The 15,590-nt window shown below is 42.8% G+C and overlaps 1 long non-coding RNA gene across 1 annotated transcript; it reads left to right on the forward strand.

Moving 5' to 3' along the window:
• The first annotated feature begins 2,460 nt into the window (after positions 1-2,460).
• Positions 2,461-14,654, forward strand: LOC147362531 (uncharacterized). Its single transcript, XR_015136330.1, has 2 exons — positions 2,461-3,153; positions 14,409-14,654. It is a non-coding gene; the product is annotated as an uncharacterized LOC147362531 (long non-coding RNA).
• Positions 14,655-15,590: the final 936 nt, after the last annotated feature.

The raw sequence follows: 15,590 nt of genomic DNA on the forward strand, positions 1-15,590 counted from the left end.
AACAGTTCACCCTCCTATTAAGAGGTCCTTTAAAAAAATTTTTTTTTAATTTATTTTTGGCTGCATCAGATCTTAGTTGCAGCACACAGGTTCTTCATTGTGTTTCACAGGCTTCTCTCTAGTTGTGGTGTGCAGGCTTGATTGCCCCACCAGGAATCAAACCCAAGTCCCCTACATTGGTAGGTGGATTCTCAACCTCTGGACCACCAGGGATGTCCCTATGAGGTGCTTAAAAGAGAATAATTATTGGAATACATAATTTCTGAAAGGCTGGATAGAAAGCCCCATCTTTAATGTCCTTTCATCCCTCATAACACCTAGTAGAGTGCGGCGTCATACATAGTAGACACTTGGGGCCAACACTGTCCACTGCTGTTATCCACTGGCCCACCTCCTTCCATGCTGGTGGAACCCTGATTATTCTGATGGCAATGTGCTCAGTCTCAGTCAAGTTCCAAGCTGAGTATGATCATCTCATCTCCTGCTTTCTGAACCTATCAGAGGGATAGATTTGTCTCCTGATTTAAAGAAAAAGGACAGTTTTCTAAAAGAAGAGTCTAAGGAGATATGACAGCTAAATGTAAAATGGTATCCCAGATTGGTTTCTGGAACAGAAAAGGGACATTTAGGTAAAAACTAAAGAAATCTGAATAAACTATGGACTTTTGTTAACAATAATATATCACTAATGGCTCATTAATTGTACATTAAACAAGCATACTATATTATTATAAGATGTTAATAATAGAGGAAACCAGGTGGGAGATACTGGAGAACCCTCTGTACTATCTTATCATTTTTCTGTAAATATTCTAAAATAAAACATTATTAAAAACAAATATAAACAGTAAGTGGGGCAGAGAGATATGGAGAGCCTACGTTCCTGAAGACATTGTTGAATACCTGAACAAAACTAAATTGCTAATTCTAGTTATGTGAGAAAATCTAATTTCTATTGTATAGTTTCTGAACTTCCCTGGTGGGCCAGTGGTTAAAAATCTGCCTGTCAACGCAGAGAACATAGGCTCAATCCCTGGTCCAGGAAGATTCCACATGTCGTGGGGCAACTAAGCTCTTTCAGTACAGCTACCGAGCCCATGTGCGCCAGTGCCCATGAGAAGCCACCAGAAGAAGTCGTGGCGCCACAGCTAGAAAGCTACTTGCTACAACTACTTGCTGCAGCTACTTGCTGCAACTACAAGCTACAGCTACTTGCTGCAACTAGAGAAAGCCCTCGGCCAGCAACAAAGGCACAGCACAGCCAAAAATAAATGAAAATTTAAAAAAATAAAATAATCATAAAAATAAATAATAATAAAATTCCTATTGGTTGGGTTTTCCACTACTTCCAGCAAATCTAATCTCACACTGTTAATATATAAAGGATGGAAGGATAGAAGAATAGCCTAACACAGTGCCTGGTACAAAATATGATCTCCTACAGGTCGAAAGGTATTATATACAACCAAAAAAAGTATCTGATCTTTGTCCTAGGTCCCTGGAAGATAACTTCTAAAATCTTTGAAATTTGCCAAGATAGAGGAGTGTCTGTCCTGGAGGAGGAAATGGCAACCCACTCCAGTATTCTTGCCTGGAAAATCCCATGGACAGAGGAGCCTGGTGGACTATAGTCCATAGGGTCACAAAGAAAGGGACACGGACTGAGTCACTGAGTACAGCAGGATTATCTTTGTTATTCATGAGCCCCTCATTCACACCTGAGTTTATGCTAACAAAAAGACTCAGGATTAGGGGCTGATCAACAGAAAGACCAACCATGTAACAGGAGGGTTGGGGCTTTAAACCAGCTCATCCTCCCAGGAAGGAAAGGGAACTGGAGATGGAGCTCAGTCCTGTGGCCAATGAATCAATCAATCATGCCTACATAATGAAATCCTAATAAAAACCCTATATACCAAAACACACTGGAGCTTTCTGGTTGGTAAACACACTGACACTGCAGGGAGAGAGCCTGGATGCTCTGCATTCAGGACCTTGACCTATATGTCTCTTCATCTGACTGGTCCTGATTTATATCCTTTACAATAAACCTGTAATTATAAGTGTAGTGCTTTTCAGAGTTCTCTGTCCTTCCAGATAGTATTGAACCATGGGAACAGCCAAACTTGTAGCAGGTTGGTCAGAAGTGCTGGTGGTCTGGGGAACCTTGAACTTGCAGCTGGCATCTGAAGTCAGGGCAGTCTCTGAATTAACCAGCTGCTGCTGCTGCTAAGTCACTTCAGTCGTGTCCGACTCTGTGCGAGCCCATAGACAGCAGCCTACCAGGCTCCCCCGTCCCTGGGATTCTCCAGGCAAGAACACTGGAGTGGGTTGCCATTTCCTTCTCCAATGCATGAAAGTGAAAAGTGAAAGTTAAGTCGCTCAGCCGTGTCTGACTCATAGTGACCCCATGGAGTGCAGCCTACCAGGCTCCTCCGTCCACGGGATTTTCCAGGCAAGAGTACTGGAGTGGGTTGCCATTGCCTTCTCCGGACTAACTAGCTATTGCTATGTAATAAAGTACCCAAAACTTGAATGTTTAAAACAACAAACAGTTATTATCTTAAAGTTCATGTATGTTAGGAATTTGGATATAATTTAGCTGGGTGCCTCTGATCTAGGAGCTCTCACAAGCCTGCAAACAAGGTGACACCCAGGGCTTATAGTCACTTCAAAGCTTGGCAGGCGAAGGATCCACTTCCTAGGTCACTCACATGGCTATTGACTGCTCTCAGGAGCTCAGTGACTGTTGGCTGGAAACATCAGTACCTCAATCTCTGGGTCTTTCCATAGGACAGCTCACAACATGATTGCTGGCTTCCAAATGGGTGAGGAAGCCAGAGAGCAAGAAAGGACAGGCAAGAGGGAAGTCAGTCTTTTTTTTTTTTTTTTTAGTTGTGGGATTCAGACTCTTTAGTTTAGCATGTGGGATCTAGTTCCCCAACCAGGGATCAAACCCAGGCCCCCTGTATTGGGAGCACAGAGTCCTAGCCAGTGGACCACCAGGGGAGTCCCAGAAGTCAGTCTTCTTATAACCTCATTTCATAAGTGACATACTAACACTTTTGCTGTGTTCTCTTTATTCGAAGCAAGTCACTAGATCTAACCTACAGTCCAGGGGAAGAGGATGACTCAGAACACGATTATCAGGAGGTAAGTGTCATTGGGAGCTGCTATGGATTGTGCCCCTCCCCAAATTAGTAAATTGAAGCCATGACCCATAATGTGATAGCATTAGGAGGTGAGGCCTTTGGAAGGCAGTCAGATTTAGATGAGGTCATGAAGGTGGGGACTCCAGGATGAGATTAATACCCTTTCGAGAAAAGGAAGAGGACTTTGCTGTTGGCGCAGTGGTAAGCAGTCTGCCAGCCAATGCAGTATGTGTGTGCACATGAGCTCAGTCATGTCCAACTCTTTGTGATCCCATGGACTGTAGCCCTCCTGGCTCCTCTGTGCATGGGATTCTCCTAGCAAAAATACTTGACCTGTTGAGCCTTTGGGGAAGTCATATGCTGCCGCTGCTGCTAAGTCACTTCAGTCGTGTCCGACTCTGTGTGACCCCATAAACGGCAGCCCACCAGGCTCCCCCATCCCTGGGATTCTCCAGGCAAGAACACTGGAGTGGGTTGCCATTTCCTTCTCCAATGCATGAAAGTGAAAAGAGAAAGTGAAGTCACTCAGCTGTGTCCGACCCACAGCGACCCCATAGACTGCAGCCTTCCAGGCTCCTCCGTTCATGGGATTTTCCAGGCAAGAGTACTGGAGCGGGGTGCCGTTGCCTTCTCTGGGGAAGCCATATAGAAGTGGCTAAATGTCTAATTGTTGAGTAGCGGGTTTGATCCCTGGTGGAGGAACTAAGGGCCTCCCAGGCGGTGCTAGTTGTAAAGAACCCACCTGCCAATGCAGGAGATGTAAGACAGGCGGATTCTATCCCTAGGAAGATCCCCTGGAGGAGAAAATGGTAACCAACTTGAGTATTCTTGCCTGGAGAATCCCACGGACAGAGAAGCCTGGGGGGCTACAGTCCATGGGGTCGCAAAATGTCGTACAGACTGAAGTGACTTAGCACGCATTCGTGGGGAACTAAGATCCCACATGCCTTAGAGCAACTAGCTTCGTGTTGCAACTCCTGAGCCTGTGATCCACAACAAGAGAAGTCTGCATAACCAGCATAGCCACCAAAAAAAAAAAAAGGGAAAAGAAGAGATACCAGAGCTTCCTCTCTCTGCCATGTGAGACTACAGAGGGAAGGCAGTCATCTGCAAGCCAGGTAGAGGGCTCTTACCAGAACCACACATGCTGGCACCTCTCAGGTTTCCCCAGCTTCAGAACTGTGAGAAATAAATGACTGTGGTTTAAACCACCCAGGCTAAAGTAGTTTGTTACAGCAGTTCAACCTGACCAAGAGAGGCATCATCCTCCAAATTTAATTCTCAACACCAAATCAAATCATGGCATGATCCTTGCCCTATCTCACATTGGATCTACTTCTGTGATGTGCTTCTTAGCCAGGCCTTCAAGGCCCTAAATAAGCTCTCCCAGTTCTGTCTCTCTAGCCATCTTTCCCCCTGTTCCTTTCCATATACTGAATGTATTAATCAGTCCTAATGCCCCACACTTTCAGAATTCTTCCTTTTCCTTATACTGTTCCCTTCAATGAGAATGCATACCGAAGTCTTACCCTCTTCAATAATACTGTCTAATCTGTTTCACTTACAGTATCTCTACCAAGCCTCAAAATAACTCAAAGATCTTAAGACAAGTCATAGTAAACCCATGTTGTAGATAAGACTCAGGAAATAACAAGCTACTGACACTTACTGAGCACTTGGTTTGTGGCAGGCACTATGCTAATGGTTTCTCATGCTTGATCTAGTTAAACCTTCGTGACAACCCTGTGAACTGGGCATTGACTTCCCTATTCATTGTTAGAGAAACTGAGACCTAGAGATGTCAAATAACTTGACCAAGGCCCCGCGGCTGGTGAATGAACTATGACTCAAACAAGCCTTCTGGCTCAGCATTCTTGTAAATAACCCCCATGGACTGTAGCCATGGTTACACTGCCTATAAGGGGGTTATGTTACCTATCCTAAGATCCCCCCATTACTAAGTGACCGAGTGGAACTGGAACTAGAGATTTCCAACCATTTCCACCATTCATGTTGTCTCCCTGCTCTAGTGTCGCCATTAGAAACCCTTTCTAAGCCCCAAAAGGAAGTAAATCCTTCATTTTTGAGTTCCAAGCATCATTCAGATTCTTATAAATGTGTACCCTTTTAATTGTATTTAAATATACATAACATCATTTTAACCATTTAAAAATCTTTATTTCAGCCGAGAGCACTGAGCACATTCACACTGGTGGGCCCATCCCCAGTGTCCATCTCCAGAACTTTTCCATCTTTCAAAACTGAAACTCTGTACCCGTTGAACTCTCACTCCCCATCACTCCTTCCCCCAGCCCCCTGCCACCACTCTCCTGCTTTATGTATCTATAAATTTGCAATAAGTACCTCACATAAATGGAACCATACAATATTTTGTCCTTTTGTGACTGGCTTATTTCATTTAGCACAAAAATTTAAAGGTTCATCCAGGCTGTAGCATTTCCTGTAGAGCTTCTTCCTTTTTAAGGCTGGATAATATTCCATTATATGTCTGTATCACATTTGGTTTATTCATTCCTCCATCAATGGAATGCTTGGTTGTTTTCACATTTTAGCTATCATGAGTAATGCTGTTACAAAAGTGAGTGTTCAAGTGTCTGAGTTCTTGCTTTCATTTTTTTCCCCTGTATATACCTATAAGTAGAATTGCTGGATCATGTGGTAATTCTGTTTTAAAGTTTTATCAGGAACTGCCTTACTATTTTCTATAGAGGCTGTACTTCTTAATGTAGCTTCTAGTAATATATCTTGTATACTCTACACCTTGAAAAAAAGCTCTTTTGATATTCGATACCTGACAAATACCTAGTTGTTACTAATTGATATCTAATTGATGCTTAGGAAACATTTTGTTAAATAAAGAATCACAAAATCACTATCTTGAAACAAAGAAATCTGCTTTCATTTGAAACAGACTAAAATTTTTAGATAAGATCTAAACAGTTGCTGAACCGTGTGCCTAGAGAGATTTTTTTTTAAGCTGATACATAAATCCAGAGTTTCATTTCTTAAAACCAAGTGGTCCCACAGTATATTTCTTTTTCTCTCACTAGCTTCTTGTCAAGATTTTGTTCATCTTGTAGTCCCATTTCTTTTCTAGGCTTACAATAAAACTGATTTAAAGTAAAAGTTCCTTTAAGAATTATGCTACAATATGCTGATCTGAAAATAAATTTTCTAAAAAAAATTTTTTTTAACCATAAGGGGGCCATCAGAGATTTCCTGGTGATATTATGCACCAGTTATAAACTTCCTTCTGTCAGAAACAAGTAGATGATACTTTTGATGATCTTCTATTTTGAATTTCTAGGTCAGATTTTAATGCAGAAAAGATTAAAATGCACTCAAACACCTTTTATTTTATTATTATAATTAATAACTGTGTTATGGGAGAAAGTAGTATTTGAGTGTATATTTAAGATTTTAGTTTTTAGAAACAGTCTCATGGAATATTTTCCCTTATAATATTCTTCCTATTATGTTGCTACTCATTAGCACAATAAGATGGAAAGAGGAAAGGAGATGAAATAAATAAATGATCCTTACAAAGCCATAAGATACATAGTAAAAAAAGTTAGATATTTGCCTAAAATTAAGTTTTCTACATCTTGGGAATGTTGGTCACCTGTGATTATTCAGGGCTGTAAAATCATGTTATTTAACTGCACAGCACTACTTCCTCTTAAACTTCACATCTATCCTTATGTGTCCCTATAACCACGTTTCCTATGCCAGAGCCCAACTCTCCTAGCTGTAGCTTATCAGACCGGCAATGAGCATTTGACTGGAGCTAACCCCAACCATTTCTCTTCTGAGAAACTGATGCCCTTGCAACTGGAAGACACTGATTTGTTTGCTGGCTATTTGAATAGAGGACATGTAACCCCCAGACCTCCAAGTCAGTATGTTTAGTCAATAGCAAAGCAAGAAGCAGAAAAAGCCACTTATAAACAGAACAGTCTCGGAAAGAAGAAAACAGTACAGCCTGGAAAGGAGGGAGGCTGGGACAAGGTAGAAAAGGAGCTGGACAGCTCCAGGGTCCTGAAGGCTGTCCAGTTTCTGGTTCTACGTTGTCAGGGAGTCTTTCAAGAGCCCCATTCTTTTTTGGCTTCACGGGGTCTTCATGGTTGTGGCTTGTGGGGATCTTTGATCTTCACTGTGGCACGTGAACTTTTAGTTGCAGCATGCAGGATCTAGTTCCCTGATCAGGGATCAAACCTGGGCCCATACCCCTGCATTGGGAGTGCAGAGTCTTAGCTATTAGACTACCAGGGAAGTCCCAAGAGCCCCATTCTTAACTGAGCCCCCACAACCTGGTTCCCAGTAGATGACTCAACTTTGAATTAGGTGTAATTTGAGTCAGGAGTTAGGGAAGTGGGTTAAGCTTAGGATGAAGCTGGTGGAGCATGATCAGGGAGGTCCTGGGGAATTTGGGTAAGAAGAACTGGGGAACAGCAGAAGCAGAGATTTACTGATGAGAAAGATGAAGGCTTGAGGAGAGGGTGACAAATTCAGTTGTTGGAGCCTGTGGAGCCTGCAGAATGACCCAGGGGAGATGTCTGATGGGCAGCTGTGGATGTAATGCTCAGGCAAGATGTCTGCACTAGAAAAAGAGATTTAGGAATTATTAACATCTCAATGGTGTTAGTAGTCATGACAATGAATGAGATCACACCGAAAGAGTGTGAGAAGTGAGAAAAATGAGGATCTGTGACAGAGCACCAATAATTTAGGGACAGATGGAGAAATAAAGGAGCCACTATAGGGTGGGAGAAAAACTAGAAAACACAGCAGCACAGAAACTAAGGGTGTTTTAAGAAGAGAGAAGTCAACAGTTCAACTGAGTTATGGTCAAAGAGGTATCCGCTGAATTTAAAGACATGGTGAGTATTGGCACCCTGGTGAAAGGTTTTAGTGGAGATGGGGGGCGTGGCAGATGTTCACTGGAGTCACCAAAGGAATGAATTGGTAGGGAGGACTGCAGACCGGAAGTTGACAGCTTTTTGGAGAAATTCACCTGACAAGCAGAGAAGGAAATGGCACCCCCACTCCAGTACTTTTGCCTGGAAAATCCCAAGGACAGAGGAGCCTGGTAGGCTACAGTCCATGGGTCGCAAACAGCCAGTTACAACTGAGCAAATTCACTTTCACTTTCACACATTGGAGAAGGAAATGGCAACCCACTCCAGTGTTCTTCCCTGGAGAATCCCAGGGACGGGGGAGCCTGGTGGGCTGCCGTCTATGGGGTCACACAGAGTCAGACACGACTGAGCGAGTTAGCAGCAGCAGCAGCACCTGACAAGCAGAGCAGAGCTAGAGGGCAGGAACTGGAAGGCCACATGGACTTGAGAACCTGTAGGGGGTATGAAAGAGAAGGAAGCGTTTTCAAATACCTCACAGGTAGGCGCTTGTAGTAGGAGATATAGAGAGGTGGATGCCTGATGAATGAAGTTCTGAGTAGAGAGGGTGAGATCCATGCCCAGGGTGACGCTGCTCTTGGTCGCGATTCCTATGGGAGAGGGGAAGAAAGCAGGAGGGACCGGGGGCGGGGCGGGGAGAAGTTGAACTTCAATGTCGAACCAATGACAGTCTGAGCCAAACCCACTGGGACCTTTTGAACTAGAATAGGCCTTCAGAGTTGTCCAATGCTGGGCCCCGAGGGCTGGGCCTTTATACTGTTGCATCCATCAGTCCTAGAATGTCAGCTGTCCTGCCAGAGAGGGGCATAACCTTGGATGAGGTGGCTGTCTGCTGCAGAGGGAAAAGCTAAACGGGCCTGACAGCTGACCATTGCCTCTGGATGGCGTTCCCAGCAACCACGGCAACCAGCCTTCCAGTGAAGGGGGAGCCTGGCAGCACTACACAGGGTCCCCTACAACCCTTCACCAAAAAGCATTAGGTTTAAGCTCCTTGGCCCCATATTCAACCTTCTCCATCATCTGGTCTCTGCCCACTACTCCCAGCTTCTCTCCAACCTTATCTTAGAGCCTAGCTCCTCCCTTTGATCCCTCCATGCCTTTTCACCCCTCGATCTAAAATGATTCTGATTTTATCCGATTCCATCTCCAAAAATCCATCTCAAATGTCACTTTTCTGGAAATGCTTCCCTGATTCTCCCAGATAAGAGTACTAAATCTCCCTTGTCTCTCCTACCTTCTATATATTTCTATTTTTGCGCTTTGTTGTTCAGTCACTGTCGTGTCTGACTTTTTGCGACCCCATGGACTGCAGCAGCCAGGCCTCCCTGTCCTTCACTATCTCCTGGAGTTTGTTCAAACTCATGTCCATTGAGTCAGTGATGCCATCCAACCATTTCATCCTCTGTCATCCCATTCTTCTCCTGCCTTCAATCTTTCCCAGCATCAGGGTCTTTTCCAGTGAGTCAACTCTTCGTATCAGGTAGCCAAAGTATTGGAGCTTCAGTTTCAGGATCAGTCCTTCTAGTGAATTCAAGGTTGATTTCCTTTAGGATTGACTGGTTTGATCTCCTTGCTGTCCAAGGGACTCTGAAGAGTCTTCTCCAGCACCACACTTTGAAAACATCAGTTCTTTGGCACTCAGCCTTCTGTATGGTCCAACTCTCAAATCCATACATTACTACAGGGAAAGCCATAGCTTTGACTATATGGATCTTTTTACACCTAATTACCCTCTATTGTGAGTTATTTCTCTCCCCGACTAGACTGTGAGTTCTCTGAGTGCAAGAACACTATGTGAATGATCTCAGTGTCTCCATCTTTATGCACTAGGCATAGAGGAAGAACTGAGTTACCAATAGTCAAATGAATATGGGAATGAATTTATGAACAGATGAATGAATTATCGAGTTGGCAGCGTTTGAGCTCAGTGGCCTGACTAATCTGATGGCTGATGCCAGGGAGGGTGAGCAGCCATCTGAACAATAATATCCAATGGGCATGGTGGGCCCTGTTTCAGCCCATCTTGTGTTGATAGCCAAGGGGTCCACTCTGGTGGTTGGAACCAATAGGATTTCTGGGAAGTTGTGATCCACAAAGGCGGCAGGACTATCACTCTGAGGAGGAAGGAGAATGGAAAGGGATGGGGATCTATTCCATCTCACTGGAAGTAAGACTTGAGCTGTTGGCCATAAGTACAAAGATGGATACAGCCATGTAGGGCCCTAGAGTAGTCCAGGGCTGATAGTGTGGGACCCAGGTCACAGCCTTGGGTTAAAGGTATCATCAGGTACCAGTGAGTTTGTGGAGGGGAGATGAAAGCAGGAGGACAGGTAGGTCCAGGGCTCCCCCAGGCCCACTGCATGCTTGGCTCAAGAAGACAAATCCTAGAGTCATCAGGTCCTGTTAAGTCTGCATCTGGGTACTTCTGAGCCTGCTTAGGGTGGGGTTTCTGCATTGGCAGGTCCTTCCCTCTTCACTTCCCTCCACAAATAGTTATTGGCTGCAAGCATTTTTTAATTTAATTGTCATAAGACCCCCTCCCCCTTAAAAAATTTTGGCCCTGAGGCATGCAAGACCTTAGTTCTCTGACCAGCGTTCGAACCCGTGCTCCTGCATTGGAAGGCAGAATCTTAACCACTGGACCTCCAGCAAAGTTCCACACAGAACCCTTTAACATTGTTATTTATTTTGTATTTTAAAAACACTGATATAGAACTGACCAGGTGCCAGGCACTGTTCTTAGCCCTTTACAAACATTAATGCGTTTGATATTCGTAACACTCCTGAGAGGTCAATAGGTACTTATCTTGTCTTATAGTTAAAGAAATGGAGGCACGGGGGTTGAGTTTATGTAGCTAGTAGGTAAAAAGTTGTTTGCATTTTATAGGACACAAGGGTTTACTCATTCATTCATCAAGTGGTTATTGATTGCTTCCCTTGGACAAGACCCTGTACTAGGCTGTAGTGTATAGTACTGGAAAAGGCAGGGGAAGTCCAGCCTTTAAGATGATCAGAGTCTTGGGTCCTGAGTTCTATCTCAGTGATTGCAGGTGTTCTCCAGGGATGCTCCTTGCTAATCTGACTAGAAATTCTTTATGTTTAAGCCACCTGAATGGTAGTGATATTGTCCCCGAGTACTTGGCTTATCTCTACTCAGCTGGCTCTCTTGTAGTATGAAAGCAGAACCCCATCCCTGGAAATGAGTGGAATACTTGGTTTCCAGCCCTATCTTCCAGCTTCTGTCCATACTGTCTCCTCCACCTAGAACACCATCTCCAACCATTCATCTTTGTCAACAACTCTGGCGATAGCAGTTTCCAACACATCTTCCCTGACTGCCCTCAGCCCCACTATGATAATAAACTTAGTGAATGCTTACAGAGGACATCATCTCAATTAATTCTCACAACAATCCTATTAGAAAGACCTTACCATCTCCATATTGTAAATAAGAAAACCCAAAGCTCTACAAAACCAAAGAATAGACCCAAAGTCACCCAGCTAGTAAGTAACAGAGCTGAGATTTGAACCCATGTCTGTTTGACTCTAAAGACCAAGCTGGGTTTTTTTTTTTTTTTTCTTTCTTTTTTCCATTCTGTTTTATTGCATTAGAAATTTATTTCCTTCACATATACAGAATATAAAACCTATCTTCACAATGAATTATGCCTCTCTGCTCTCATTTTTTCACACAAAAATTAATGGCCACTTCCTGAAAAAAACTGAAATAAATCCAGAGGCCCACACCCTTTACCAGGGCACTACTGCTACTTAAGCTTTTGTTTCTGCAATCCTTGGATTGTGAACGTTTATTCCACAATTATGCAGTTGCTTATGGTCTTCAGCTGTTTCATGTGTGAATTTGTTTGCTCAGCTTGGTTTTTATCCCCTGTGATGCACACAGTAAATGCATAATAAATGTTTGTTGAATGAATGGATTTTACATGTATCTTGCTGAAATATACGCAGTTCTGTTTGATTCACTAGAGTGGCATACCCGAACAAGAAATAATTTTTCTTAATGTGTCCCTTATAAATTGAACCCAACCATATTTGATTAATTTCACATCATGCATTTTTATTGCACCAATCACTCTGGTATCAGGTCATATTTATTTTAAAAACAGATTCACAAAGGGTGCAGGGCTGGAGTGACAGTGTAAATATGTTAATAATAAAAATAATACTAAAGATATTTTACTGGAAACTCTCGCATGCTAATGATGAGTAAGTGCATTCTACAGAAATATGTTTTATTTACATGGCAATTAATTTCAAAAAGATTCAGATCCTATACCATGTCCTGTATACTTAGATAATTGAAAACTAAAAATTGAATATTCAGGCAATAAAACCAGAGGTACAAAAATCACCTTAAAGACCTTTCGCATTTGAGTTAGAACAAAAGCCCAATCACTGAAAATGGTGCCATTGTCGGCTCCAATGCGTCCAAATTAGGAAGAGCCTCTTGCGTAGCCGTGGCGATTTTGCGCCGCGCAGAGCACGCGTGCACCCTGTACAGCTCTCAGGATGCAAAACACCGCCTGTTAGCCAGTGACCGAAGAGCCCTGGCACCTTCAATCATACAACGAAAGGCTCTGGGGGTTTCTTGTTGAGGAGAAAAGCAAAGTCTTTCATGTCAACGCGCACTGTGGGATGTGTGAGCATTTCCCTAGTTAAGTATTTGGCCGGATCTTAGGATCCAGCTCAAAAGGAAATGCATTCTCATACTCTATTCAAACCGTAAGAAAATTTTTTAAAATGTGCTTCATTTGGTATTTCAGATATTGTAGGAAAGCGTGCATGCTTATGCACCCTTTGGGGAAAGATGCCCATTTCTGTAATAGGATTTATAAAGTTGACTCTGCCCGCTTTGTATCCGAGAGGGAGAGAAGCAGATGCTGCTGGGCGATCAGGCACCACCGGGATCTTCAGTGTAAAATGGTTTCGATTTTCCCTCATTTATTGAGGACCGATCTGCCGTGATGCAGCAGACACCAGTCTTGTGGCTAGAACTATTTGGCGTATTAAACAAATCTTATTTGTAACTTTGGTTTAAAAATTAAATTTTTAATTACCAAAAGAAAAAAAGGGATATGTTGGCTTGAGATAGTGCATTTTTACCTTTCTCTAACAGTAATGATTTCATCATAAAAGAAATGCTATAAATTACCACAGCTTTCATCAAACACACACACACAACACCCCAAAACAAATAGAAAGGGACTAAATCGAGCTTTTAAAAAATCTCACAGCCTAGCAGACATATTATATCCTGAGGACCAGAATCAGGGAGAAGAAAGTAACAGAAAATACAATATAAGAGCTTTTTGTTATAAGCCTTTTGGTCTTAAAATTAATCTCTGTGCACAATTACTTTGAGAAAAATAAAATTTTAATTTAGGAATGAAATAATAAAGTAATCTACATTAAGTGAGAAAAATTAAAGTAAAATGTAGCATAGGAAAACCTGATAAGGTTTAAATGTTTTGTAGTTTACCATCATCCCCTTCCAGTTAGAAACCATTTTACTCTATGGGTATTCTTTTAAGGGGGCTTGAAAATGGATAGGGGGAAGATGACTATTTCTACTCAGGAAAGTCTGTATTTCTGCTGCTGCTGCTGCTAAGTCGATTCAATAGTGTCCGACTCTGTGCGACCCCATAGATGGCAGCCCACCAGGCTCCCCTGTCCCTGGGATTCTCCAGGCAAGAACACTGGAGTGGGTTGCCATTTCCTTCTCCAATGCGTGAAAGTGAAAAGTGAAAGTGAAGTCACTCAGTCGTGTCCCACTCTTTGCGACCCCCTGGACTGCAGCCCACCAGGTTCCTCCGTCCATGGGATTTTCCAGGCAAGAGTACTGGAGTGGGGTGCCATCGCCTTCTCCGCTGTATTTCTAAGGGATGTTTAATATACAGTGATTCACACGACTTCTGTTTAAACATCTACCTGATCTTCACAAGGTCTTTATATGGGACAGATAGGCATTTTATAGTTATGAGATGAAGCTTTCAGCACACCTGAGTTTAAATATTCACTTTGCAGGTGATCTTGAACAATTTGCTTCTCTAAGCCTCAGTTCCGCATCTCTGAAATGGGTACAACTATAGCAGCTACTGCTTAGGGTCAGTGTTACCTTCAAAGGACATGGGTGCACGCAAAAAATGATTTAATTATTCCATAAATGTGAGAGGGAAACTTTAAGGCAAGTTTTAAATTCCTATTCTGGTTTTATAGCGTGTTGAATGCACAAACCCAAACCACACTATTTTCTTGTGGTAATGAAGTTCTGATATTTTATTCCCCTTCTCACTTCTAGAGTGGCCTCTGCGGGCATTGTTTCCGTTTGTCCTCTAAGCAACATGTTTCTTCCATGCTTCCTTCTGGCTCCTGAAAGGTAATCTGCAATGGCCAGCACGAGCAATGTTTTACCCAGAATTGATAACATGGAAAAATTCACATTCAGTGTGTTCATGCTTTTTTAGTTTTTAATGACACTGCCAGTTAAGAGAAGCAACTTGCTTTTCCTGAATGTGAGCAGAGCATTAAACTAAATTGTTCTTTAGGTTGTCACAGCTGAGTTGCCTAACTCTTCTACACCCATCCCCAGGTTGGGGCAAGTTCCTTGGGGCGGTGGTGGGGCTCTGGCTAAGGCTGGGGTTTTTATGTTTGTTTGTTTGTTTTCTGGCTTCTCTGGGTCTTAGTTGGAGCATGTGGGATCTAGTTTCCCACCCAGTGATCAAACTCAGGGCCCCTTGCATTGGGAGTGTGCAGTATTAGCCCCTGGACAACCAGGGAAGTCCCAAGGCTGGTTTTTTTTAGGGCAGAGAGAGTCTAGAAAACAAGGTCCAAAGGATGCTGACATTCGAAGAAGTGGTTTGATGGAAGACAAGAGGGAAAAAGCAGAAGAGTAACAGGCAAATAGGAAGAGCCCAGGCTCAGAGGTTTCAATCCAGCTGTTCCCTCACCAGGGCATTTGGGGCAAATTACTGCTCTCCCCCACATTTCAGCTTCCTCATCTATAAAATGGGACTCATTAGAATACTTACCTCATAGGGCAGTTTTAAGGATTCAAAGACATCATATTTAAAAAGTAGTTCACTAAGGATTAATTATTCTCCAGGCAGCTACATTTCTGCTCAAATATAACCAATCAATGAGCCACGTGTGAACAACGTACCTATGTCAAATTACAATTCACCCCAGCATTTACTGTTTTATTTTTCTCCATAGCCATACTACTCAATTATTTTAGTTATTATTTATTGTTTTAATATTACTTCATAATATTATCATTCTCCCTCCATTAGAATGTAAGTTTCATGAAGGGAGGGTTTTTGTTTGTTTTGTTCACTGACTCTATCCCTCCCACCTAGACAGAGTGCCTAACCAAGTGCTCAATAAATGTAGTCGTTGAATGAGTAAGTGTCGGCCAACATTATTGTTACCACCCCTGGGGCAGAAACTTTTGATAACCCCTTCAGCCAGGAAAGCAGAAGGC

Source organism: Bos grunniens, chromosome 11 (assembly GCF_055505025.1).
Source record: "Bos grunniens cultivar Pamir isolate PY7600 chromosome 11, Bosgru_T2T1.0, whole genome shotgun sequence".
Taxonomy (NCBI): domain Eukaryota; kingdom Metazoa; phylum Chordata; class Mammalia; order Artiodactyla; family Bovidae; genus Bos; species Bos grunniens.